General features: G+C 39.9%; 1 long non-coding RNA gene across 1 annotated transcript in view; it reads right to left on the bottom strand.

Moving 5' to 3' along the window:
• Positions 1-910: 910 nt before the first annotated feature.
• The window catches only part of LOC128377576 (uncharacterized), a 20502-nt gene continuing 12662 nt past the window's right edge, over positions 911-8750 (bottom strand). The window contains exon 3 of the long non-coding RNA XR_008323320.1: positions 911-942. This is a non-coding gene — a long non-coding RNA (uncharacterized LOC128377576). The remainder of the gene's footprint in view (positions 943-8750) is intronic.

The following is an 8750-nucleotide window of genomic DNA, read 5'->3' as shown; positions in this document are numbered from 1 at the left end:
TCCTAGGACCACAATAGAAAACTGCAGATGAATACAGAATATATAACAATTCACATTTTAGACAGGACTACTAACTATCCCAGTAACAAATTGACCATGATTACCCACACTGACCACACACAGTGCAGCCATTTACCACGTTTTGACCTGGTATAATTTAAAAAGGAAAAAAGGCTCAGTAATTTCCTACAACAGCTGTACACTATAATGTTAAGCAAACATTACTAAAACCATAAAATATTTGCAAAACCTTTTCTTTGTTGGTTTTGAAAATTGGATTTTTATTTTTGTTTTTTTACATCGTCCTCTGTTTGACATCGACTTCACCGCCACAAACTGTTACTGGTTGACAGGAATGAATAACCTGTAGGCCTAGGCCCTATGCTTGTGGCGTATTACAGGGTAGTGAATATGCAACCTTTAATTCCTCTTTTCTCTCCCAAAAGAAACAAAATAAAGGTCTGATTCTGCATAAAACTGGAAATTTGAGTAATTGCCCGTAATGTTCAATTTAAAATCTATGTTTAAATCCATATTTTTCTATGGCTAAATGATTGAGAAGTGTTTACAAAGTTTGACAGACATAATTAATATAATTTATTCAAAATACAAAACCATTTTAGTTCAATAAACACAGAAACAGATCAATCAAATGGACTCTGGTGGCCTGTTGGTTTCATTTCTGGCTTGTTTTCATACTAGAAGAACAAACTAAAACATAAACGCCTCTCTGTGAGTGATGGTTTGATTCATTTTGGCGTTCGCCGCGATGAAAGCAAAAGACTCTGATAATAACGCGGCACGGTTCCTATTCCAAACCAGTAGCAGAGTCGTTTATTTTGGACGAGCGGACCTCACAATCCTCAGAGTCCTGTAACAGAATCCACAGCCAGCCATGACTCAAACCTCTCCCTCTTGATTTGCCACGTTTTTGCTCGGGTTCTGCGGAGAGAAACATTAACACCATCAATTAAAGAATAACGTCATCCCCCCCGTTTAATGGCCTGGGGAGCCTTTTTAAATGACGGGCACTCAAAACTCACTCTTATCAGGGAGCAGTTACTGTAGGAGCTGAACTGCTTCTATACTCCTCCACTGTCAGGTGATAATGATGCATTTTTATACTCCCATTGCAATAAATAAGTATAAGAACAATATGCAATGAATTCTGCTTTTTTTTTTTTAAAGCCGAAATCTGACACAGTCCTAAAACTCAATGATTGATGAGTGGAAGTCAACACATGATGACATTCGAGAAGCAGCAGTACTTTAAGCTAACAGTATGAACTTTGCACAATGCTCATATTCTCCTGCTTCTATAAAAATTTGAAGAGAGGGATTTTTCTGGTTTCAGTCACACACACACACACACACACACACACACACACACACACACACACACACACACAAAGGGAGATTATTTTTAGAAACCCAGCTCAGAAGTTTATTTAAAGCTGTTGCAACATCACACAATATTTGGCTGAGAAGCATTGTGCTGACAGAATAACATCAAGCAAACATGGAGAGCAGTAAAGACCCAGTAGGTGTCAGGTCACTCTATCACTCATCACACAGACTTTTCCCAAAGCAAATCTTATTGGGGGAAATATGGCTCTATGTTAGCTTGGCAGTGGTGAGCATCTTATAAGGTGTTTATGTTAAATGTCAACCAACATTTAAATCCAGTATTTTCACAAGCAGTGCTCAGCTTTTTTAGAAACAGAGCTCTACACACACATGGCCCCACTCGTCTTTGTTGTACAAGCTTTACATTAAATCCACTGAGTAAATATTGGAGTTAAACATTGGTTTCATCTTGGTAAATAGTCTGTACTTATATAGCATTTTCCTAGTCTTTCGGCCACTCAAAGTGCTTTTACACCACATGTCACATTCACCCATTCATACACATATTCATACACTGGGTGCCAATCTCATCAGGGATGGAAACACCCTTGGCATAGACATTTGGGAGTAATTTGGGGTTAAGTATTTTGACATGCGGATTGGAGAAGCTGGGAATCGAACCGCTCAACCTCCTGAACCACAGCCGCAAAGATGTTCTGTGGCGTTTTTTTGTGATGAAGTGATGGAGCCATATGAGTCACATGTGGGGCTGGTGGGAAATGGCACTTTGTGGATTTTTAGGCTTTCCACGTTTGCTTTACAAGCTTCATCAACTCCTGTCTCTCATCTGACAGCAGACCAGAGATGTTTGTGGTTCTGTTTATCCTCCGACAGAGCAGGTCATGTAAACTTGAACGGCGTGACTCAGCTAACGCCATCGCTTCTTCTCAGTTTCCTCAAAGATCAGCAGTTTTAAAATGTTTTACAAATAGGCAGCGTCATAAGATTTACATGTCAAAGTCCACTAAAGTTAATTTCCCGACCAAGGTTGTTATAGTTTTTAAATTTTCATTAGTTCAGTTTAGTTTAAGTTAGTTTAACAAGTGATGAAGTAGTTTTAGTTCAGTTTTTATTTTGAGGAATTGACTAGTTATCGTTTAGTTTTTATTTAGTTTTAGTCTTAATTTTAGTTTTTCAGGTCTTAGGATGAAAGCCTTGAGTTGTAGATGCATTTTCCGCCTGAAACTACTTCTTCTTTCTAGAAAAAATTAATAAATTGCACGTCAAGCATCTTTGTCTTGTGTGTTATGCAGCAGCCGGCATCCGCTATGCTGCCACCTACTGGAAGCAGCTGGTTATCGCAAGAAGTCAAACTGAACAGGACAGTAAAAATCGATGGAGAAAACGTACCGAAACTGAGTTTAACGTGCAATTCAGTTTAGTCTTAGTTAGTTTTGCATCGTTCATTGGGTCATCGTATCATTTTTATTTATATTTCAGTTAACTAAATTTGTTTTTCACTGCTAGTTTTAGTCTTAGTTAACTATAATAACTCTGCTGCTCCAGACAAAATCTCATCACAGATTTATAGCCTCTGGAAATGAATCCACTGATTGTGCAGATCAACTTGATTTTAGTCAGAAAATGCTGGTGAAATGTCTTAATTTGGTTAAAAACTATTGTTGCTGTTGAATCAATTGTTACAAATACTGTCAAGTGCTGAAAACGAACCAGGTTTCATCCTAAAACACCTTTTTCTCCTTCAAACTGCAGAATCCCTGCTGACTCTGAGGCATGATGTAAATTTGGTCCCAGCATCGAAAAAGTTCACAGTTCAACATCTGATTCTCAAATCCTGGATGTTGCAGGTTTAATGCACCAAGAGGGACATCTTTTCCAAAACCGTCCATGCCTGCGATTGAGCGGCCCCCATGACGATGAGGTAACTGACAAGAAAATAAACCAATATAGATGTTGACTGTGATGGATTCCCTGTCTGCAGAAAGTTTCAGGTCTCTGCAAGTCCATCTTAGAAATGAGCTGCAACCAAGCGGCTGCCTGGAAGGAAGGAAATCAATCTACGATCTGATTAGATGTCAGAGTGAAGATACGTCCGTCATACTGAGCTGAAATTACAGACACTGAAATCAGAAATGTTTTGACTTCCTTCCACCACTAAAATCTCTGGATTACAGGCTACCAGACGTATCAAACAGAGTAACTTTTCAACTTCGCTTCAGACCTGAAAGATAAATAAACTGTCGCCTACAGGCTCCTCAGCTGATGCAGGGGCACTTTTAGGATCAGGAACCTTTGACTCTTTGGTTTTCCTTTTCATGGCATTTGTGTATAATATCCCTTTGACCTCTGACCTTTGACCCTGCAGACAAGTCGAGGCATCGGCAGACAAATGAGAAGAGCTGGTCCAAAGCAGCTTTTAAGGGCATGTGATGAGTATGACAGCTACTACCTTAAAAATGATATTAGATATTTCATTGAATACTAAATATTTGATAGTGGTGATGTTGCTTTTATATCAAGCACATATTAAAAAGTTAGATTTAATCTTATTTTTGTCAGAAAGTGGAAAAATCTGATATTTACACTTCTTAATTTAGTGTTTTTGTCATTTCTTTTGTCTCATTTTAAAATATAATAAAGATTCAGCACCAGTTCAGCCAACAGTTTAACATAATGACTTGAAAATAAATGAAAGCTTAAAACTCAGAAAGCTTAAAAGTCACATTAAACACACAAGTCCTGCTCCAAATTAAAATACCAAAACTGCATGTATTTGTTTATTTTCATTTAATTGTGTTTATCATTTAATTTATCCATTTGTGCTTTTAAAACTACATCGTCTTGAGTAGAAAATGCCTCGGAGAACAATCGAAACCAAATGCATGTTTTAAACGTATTATCATAAGCAAACAGAAAAGGGTAAAGTGGAAAATTACATAAATCAAAGATGGATGGATTCATAATTGGTTCCAGTTGCATGACTTAAACAGTTTAATTTGTACTTAAACTGACAGGTCTAAATGTTATCAGTAATGAAACCAGCAGGTATAAAACCAGTCTAGCTGAAAAAGGCTGCGGAGTTAAAAGTGGCTTTTTATCTGATTTTGGCCTCAGAACAAAACATGAACAGTCGGAATAAAAATAACACAAGTCTGCGTCACTTGCTTGTATTTCAGTCATGGGAAAATGTACACAGGAGAAAAAAAAAATCAAGGCAGAAATGCAGATGTTTTTCTACCAAAGACCCAAAAAAAAAAACCCAAAAAGGGAGAAAAAGCTGTGACTGATAAACAGCGATGTGTCGTCTCACCTACAGGTTTCCCTCCGCTCCGCTCCGCTGCTCTGAGCGCTGACGCCACCAAGTCATTTAAAAAGCTCTGTTTCCCAGCATTCCCCACATTCCTCCGTGTGTGTGTGTGTGTGTGTGTGTGTGGAGGAGGGTTGGGGTTGGGTGGATGGGTTGGTTGGTGATGGGTAGGGTCAGGGGGTTCACGTTGATGACTCAGACTCAGCTGTTTATTAAAAAAAAAAAAAACCAACCACAAACCAAACTTCCCACCGGCCTCGAGTGAAAAACACTGAAATGTTCTCTCATATGGTCATCTGTTTAGGCAGTGCAGCGCTGACCTTTGACCCTTTGCGGTACTACAATAATTCAGGAATTCAACTTCAAGCACCACTAAATCATGGTGGAGAGGTTAGCGTGAATCAGTGACCTCGGGATTTCTCTCTTATCAGGTTCAACTGCTTCTGGAAAAGAGAGGAAAGCTGAAGTTTTTGAGATTTGAAAGAAAGCAAAGTGTAACATACAAAAGGAATACGTGGTTTTCCGAAGCTGGAGCCGTTCATGGTCAACGAGGAGGGGGACTTCCCAATCATTAGAAGCAGGGCGACTATGTGAGTGGGTGAGCCGCATATTAGCTGTATGTGAGCAGAGGGTGATGTCACGGCAACACGTGGGATCAATAAAGAATAAATAATAATCATCTCGCGTGGGAACCAGACGAATATGAGCTGAGCTTATGTTTTATTTGCTCTGGCAGATTCCTACTGGCCTCCCTCGTATTCCGACAGATTTCCATCCTCGCCGGCCGCTGACGAGCCAATGGAAGCCGCTCTTCTGCAGTGCGTGGGGACATGCGGGGGCGGGCGCTCATGCGATGATTGGTCGACGTCATTAAAACTCCATCGGAGCATCAGACCGGTTAGTGCAGGACAGTCTGCAGAGGTCCGTCCAGCTCAACGCTACCAGATCCATGAAACTCAGATCAAACAGTCGGACTCAGCAGTGGTGATTGAATATGAATCAATATTCTGTTTCTGGCCTCGTCGTTGGCGCCAAGTGCTGCTCATGGGGGAATATCAGGTCTCTGTAAAAGAAAGAGTCTAGACCTGCTCTATGTGAAAAGTGTGATAACTTCTGCTCACTGCATTGCCAATTTTCCACCTCAAAATCTTTTCAGAAACATATTTTAGGAAGCTGTTTTCCTTCAATATGAGAAATGTTGTGACCATTCGTCCTCCTTGAAAACAGACAAAGCACCTCCCCAACTTGCATGACACTCAGAGCTACGTCACACACATTTCATTGCTCTGATAAATTGTAAATCTATCCAATTGTGCCCAGAGACATTTAGGTCTGTAACGGGTGGAGTTGGTAGGACCCAATTGCAGCACAGAATACCAATGAGCAGTTTGAAAAAGTCTTGATTATAGTCCACAAGGTAACTGAACTGTTGCCCTACTGAAATATGTAGGGCAACAGGCAGGGCTCAGGGTCACCAAAGACAGAGTTGGCAGCAGGTACGATAATGCCAGTAGCACTCACGGAGATGAGGTGTACGATAAGGCAGGAGTCTCTGGGCTCTCCTAACAGGATCGAAGCCGGAGAACGTCACACAGCCACAGGCAGACAGGAACAGGCAATATTCGAGGTCAGGGACAGAAGGCTGGTGCGTTGACCGGGGTAGACACGAGGAGAGGAGGTCCAAGACAAGCAGGGTTGAAACCAGGAAAACAGTCTGTGAATTAGTGCTGGAAGATCTGGCGTGAAGCAAACGCAAAATGACGGATCTGGCAATGAGTGAGTGGACAACAAGAGTATACGCTGGCTTGATTACAGATGGGGTGCAGCTGAGAGTCCAGGTGATTACTGATGAAGCCCAGGTGAACAGAGTTAACTGATGAGGTGGGTGTGGCTGATTAGCAGGAGAAGAGCAGGAGTGTGATGAATGGAAATTTACCAGCAGCAGGAGAAGAGCAGCCCTTAAAAATCTACTATGAACTGAGAGGTTGTGAAACTTAGTGGACGATTTCTGAGAGAATGATGGTGAACAATGAGGGATGACACATGTAGAAACTCTTATATATAATGTCTAAAAAATTAAGGTAAAGGCTCACATTGTTTAAATGTTTATGTTGCTGCTGCTAAAGACACAGACATGTCAGAAAATCCCAAAAATCCTAAATGAAGATTCAAAGTTATTCTGTCCAGCGCAACCCATATCATATGGGTCAATGATGTTTTTTTGTGTCCATGAGGTTTAGTCAAATTTAAAGGGGTTAAAATGTGAAAATAACTTGCACACATTCTTTTTTTGTGGACTCACAAATTTAATCCATTTTGAGAGATTATATTAGAGGATTATGGCAAAAATGTCTAAGTGGTGTAACCATTAAAACTTTGTACCAAATAATTCAACTTGCTTAGAAACACTAAATTCTCAATAAAACACCATATCAACTAGTTTGGCATGATCTTACATTATAACTTTTATGAAGCATAGCGTTAGTTCATGGAGGACACGGAGGTCATACCAGCTGACAGCAAACCTTATCAGTCTCACACCAATCACAGCCTCTCACTACAAGGCTGTCCCTGTAAATATGACTCCCGCCTACACTGATCTAGCTTCACCATTGCTCACACTGCTGCTGGCAAAGCTTGACTCCACCCTTCTGGTTCAGGGTCCCATCATGGCTCTAGGGTCAATCTGCAATTCATGTCTTCCTTTCGAATCACTCCAAGGGGTTTCTTAGCTCAGCATGCTTAAGGCTAATCCATGGATCATCTTAGAGTGGAGCCTTCAACGCCAAGTACAACTGTATTACCATTTGTGGCAATAAATGGTTTAATCCATGACGAGAGTGTTCCTGAATAAATATTACATTTAATCTGGGGAATCATGTCAATCAAGAAACATTTCCTTTTTTTTAAATGAAGTAATTATTTGTATAAGTCCACTTAAATACACTATAGGTGGATAAAATATTTAATATTTATCATTCTTTTGTGGTTACACCATTTGACATTTTCAGGAGCATCCAGTCTTACTATTGGTGAGAAGAATGGTGCAAATGTCATTTCAAAATGTACATTTTAACAAACCTGATTGCTCATCTTGCCAACCCTTATTTATCACTGACCCATACATATAATAAATAAATATATATATGAATAAATTAATCACAATATTTCCTGACAGTGTTTTTGTTCACATGAGAAATATACTAATAGCATTTCACATGGATTACATAAACAAGCTTTTGCACATATACACTCGTACGTTGTTATGGTTGACTTTTCTCAGCAGATAAACAAAGTCAGGATCACTTTAATTAAGACTTCATCTGGTACCATGAATCACCTGAGAGGCTTCACGCGGTTCGAATGTCGCTGCTCACAGACCACACATATTTCAAAATGAACATAAATGACAAAACGTTCCTGCGGGTCATCCTCTCTCCTCCTCTCTCCTCCTCCCTAACGTTTCCCTGCTTTATATACTGTGGAGGACCGGAGGGCAGGAATTCCTTCAGTGTGCCGACTCGTTACTTCAACAAATGACACAAACTGTGACTGCAGACTTTGGACTGCGCTCCTCCTTCACATCCTTCTGACTGCACTGCAAAAACATCTCAAAGCTGCAAATCCAACCCAATGTGAAGAGTTTCCCTCAGACTTTTGAGTCTTTGGTGGTTGGACCTCAGTCTTTAAACCAAATACATCATTCTGGTGCACTCTGAGAGCAAAATGAAGACGTTAAAACTATAAAATAAATGCAATGCCCTGAAGAGTTTAGTGCTTTAGTAATGTAACTACTGGTTCTGTAGGTATGAATGGTGATAACACAGCCAAAAGGTCACACCCACAAAGCATGGGAAAGACATTTTACCAATTCATAAATGTTCCAGACAAACCACTAAAACAGATTAATGTCCATATTTCACATGTTAGAAAGAAAGAAAGCAGAAGTGATTATTCAAGTTTAACTAGTTACTTAAGAAAATATAATACTGTTAGAATTTGACATTTTTCTGTAATGAAGAGAAGACAATAATCTCTCTCTCTCTCTCTCTCTCTCTCTCTCTCTCTCTCTCTC

This window comes from Scomber japonicus, chromosome 17 (genome assembly GCF_027409825.1).
Source record: "Scomber japonicus isolate fScoJap1 chromosome 17, fScoJap1.pri, whole genome shotgun sequence".
NCBI lineage: Eukaryota > Metazoa > Chordata > Actinopteri > Scombriformes > Scombridae > Scomber > Scomber japonicus.
The sequence above is the reverse complement of the archived record's forward strand: the minus strand, read 5'-3'. Positions and strand labels throughout refer to the sequence as shown.